Source organism: Ursus arctos, chromosome X (genome assembly GCF_023065955.2).
Source record: "Ursus arctos isolate Adak ecotype North America chromosome X, UrsArc2.0, whole genome shotgun sequence".
Classification (NCBI taxonomy): domain Eukaryota; kingdom Metazoa; phylum Chordata; class Mammalia; order Carnivora; family Ursidae; genus Ursus; species Ursus arctos.
In genome coordinates, this window is record NC_079873.1 from 6,813,835 (window position 1) to 6,817,061 (window position 3,227).

The window sequence follows — 3,227 nt, forward strand, 5'->3', positions numbered from 1 at the left end:
CCCTCGAGCAAGAGGAGCTCCTCTCAGCTTTGGCAGACCTATTGTGTGGGCAACAGGAAGTAGGGGGCTGGTATGCAGGTCTGAGCATTTGTCACAGATATTCATCACCAGGTGACAAATCACCTCCAAAATGAATGGCTTCAAAGATAATATTTTATGGTGTGTTCATGATTCTGTGGGTCAGGCAGGGCTCAGCTCTGCTCCATGTGGCTTCAGCGGCATTCACGCTGGCTGAAACGGAAGGTTCGAGAAGACTTCAACTTAGACAGTTGGTTCCTCAGTGTTCCTTGCCACATAGCCATCTTGGGCGGCCTTGTAGCAGAGCGGTCTCAGAGTAATCAGACTCCTTGCATGGTGCCTGGTTTCCAAGAACCAGACAGTAGAAGGGCCCCTGCTCTTAAGCCTGGGAAAGGAAGGCCTAGCCCGTCACTCCCATCCAGTTATACTGGTCAAAGTAAGAGGCTAAACAGACTCCCTCCTCCTGACATAAGGAACAGAAATGCATGTGTGACCTTCTTCAATCCACCCAGAACTTTATCTAGGGTGCTAGGACTGGGGTTGGCTGGAGCTCAGCACACTTCCTGGAGCCCTAGGGCTCCACTGATTACAGCAGAAACCTCCGGCCACTGGCCATCTCGCCGGAGCCTCCTGGGGAAACATCATGTTCCAACCACCCAAGCGCCATTTGCATTAACTCAGTAACAAATATACACACAACTGAATGACTGATAGAGGAAATTTGCCGAAAATTTAAGTTTTCATTTAAAACAAATGCTACTGGGTGATGGACATTGAGGAGGGGGCGTGACGGAATGAGCGCTGAGTGTTACATAAGACTGACGAGGCACTGACCTCTACCTCTGAAACCAATACTACTCCATATGTGAATTAATTGAATTTAAATTAAAAAAATAATTAAAAAAATAAAGATGTCAAAAAAAAAAAGAGCGGAAAAAAAAAGTAACTAGAACAAATGCTACCGTGGACTCTGTTGAGCAGAAACTGCAGCCGCACAACATCGCGGCAACAGCTGCTCGTGTTGCTCGGACGCTTCTCCACGCGGAGGCTTCCTAAACGGCCGCGGGCCTGGCGCTGTGGGCCGATGCGGATTCCGCAGGCCTGGAGTGAGGTGTGATGGTGCTGCCTGGTGGGCCACAGGGTAGGACTCTCAGTGTGCTTGGGCACAATCAGGCCACAGTGGAATTCAAACAGTCAGAGGTCAGGAACTTCCGAAGCGCACGGCGGCCTCAAACAGGGTTATTTGGACCCTCCATCAACACTCCCCAGGGCTAAGCCGGTCCTTTATAAGGACCCTAAACCAGCTGGCTAGGGGTGAAATAACGTATTCAGATGACAGCCAATCTCTCTCTCTCTCTCTTTCCCACACACACACACACACACACACCCCTATAGTGGATGAGAACATGACAAGAGCAGAGTATTAGACTCAGATTATGAGCAGAACAGAACACAAGCACCTCGGGAAGAATGCAACCTGACCTCTCTCCGACCTTATCAGGTCTAAGCGGGATCTGGAGGGCTGAGTAAGGTTACTGAGTGTGGGTGCAATGTATTTGGTAAATAGTATTGGTACTTGCTCATACGATTGCCATAGGCTTGCAAAGACGGACATGTGCTTTTTTAAATGTAAGCCCAGTAATTTGTAATTTGTACATTGTACAGCTCTTCGGAAGAGGTGATTAGAGCCCCCCGAAGTGGTGTGTGCGTGCGTGTGTGTGCAAAAGAGATGTATTCATTTTTACAGACTTGATAGTCAATTTATTTAAGTTACAGGTTCAAATGCCTTGTTTACCTTAACCTTTTAAGTTTAGCCTAGAAATCTTATTATTCTTTTTCTTAATTCATTTTTAATTCTGGCAAATAGTAACGACCACTTTTAAGGGGCCTCTGGAGAATACTTGATCCTACTTGCAAGCTTAGTTCATTAAATACTGTCCCGAATTTGCAAGCACATTTAAAACAGTGCGGGGCGCCCGGCTGGCTCCGTCGGTGGGGTGTGCGACTCTTGATCTCGGGGTTATGAGTTTGAGCCCCACGTTGGGCGTAGTGATGACTTAAAAATAAATTCTTAGAAAAACAAAACCCAAAAAAGGCCCTGAACACCCCACACAACTTAGTGTACTGCAGTCAGTTTCCTTTTTAATCACTTCAAGTGTCTCAATTAACAAATACATTTCCAAGTATGCAAATAACTTTTGAGTCTAATGAATTAAACATATAGTGAAGCTTAGGTTTTCTTTTCTTTCTTTCTTTTTTCCTTTTAAGATTTTATTTATCTGTTAGAGAGAGAGCACAAATGGGAGGAGGGGCAGGTAGAGGGAGAAGCAGGCTCCCCGCTGAACAAGTAGCCCGATGTGGGACTCGATTCCAGGACCCTGGGATCATGACCTGAGCCGAAGGCAGATGCCCAAAGGACTGAGCCACCCAGGCGCCCCAGAGAAAAGGAATGTCCCACCCATGGTTCCACTGGGGCTCGAACCCAGGACCTTCTGCGTGTATAGCAGCCGTGATAACCACTACACTATGGAACCTTCATTGTTCTTTTTTAAGTTTTCTTAAAAATGTTCCAAAACTGAAAAAGGAATGTTCCAATACTGTAGATAAAATTAGTTTTCAACGAAAATTACAAGTTTAGATAAATTACCTAATTATGCATTTTACAGTGGTTTCTAAAGCTCAGAAAATCTTTGAAACTTTATGAATGCATGAGATATCAGATACGCACAGATTCCTTCTTCACCCCAAATATGAATCCCATAGTTTCGATTCTCTTCAATTCCTGTACTTTTCCTAAATTCTCGATCTCAGAGGTTCATTCCCATTACAGATGATAGTTACCATCCCATGACTGAGCCCGCATACACACTCAAGATTTGGGCTGGCCCCTGGCTAGATTCCTGTCGGTGGCCCTAATGGGACACTTGAAGTCTATTAGTGATTGCTATGTCCTCCATGCTGTATTTCATGGGAGGTCTCAAGACCCTGACCCTTAGGGTTTTTTCTTTTTTTTAAGACCTTATTTTTAAGTAACCTGTGCGCCCCACGGGGGGCTTGAACTCATGACCCCGAGATCAAGAGTCACACGCTCCACCAACTGAGCCAGCCGGGCGCCCCCCTGTCCTTTCGTTTTCAGCTCCAGCTCTTGACTGGATTTTGCCTTTATGTGGTTCTCACCCTGTGTACTCTTCTCTCTAGCTCCAAAGACC

The 3,227-nt window shown here is 46.0% G+C and overlaps 1 non-coding gene across 1 annotated transcript; it reads right to left on the minus strand.

The window, feature by feature from the left end:
- Positions 1-2,479: 2,479 nt before the first annotated feature.
- Positions 2,480-2,552, minus strand: TRNAV-UAC (transfer RNA valine (anticodon UAC)). Its single transcript has one exon. It is a non-coding gene; the product is annotated as a tRNA-Val (tRNA).
- Positions 2,553-3,227: the final 675 nt, after the last annotated feature.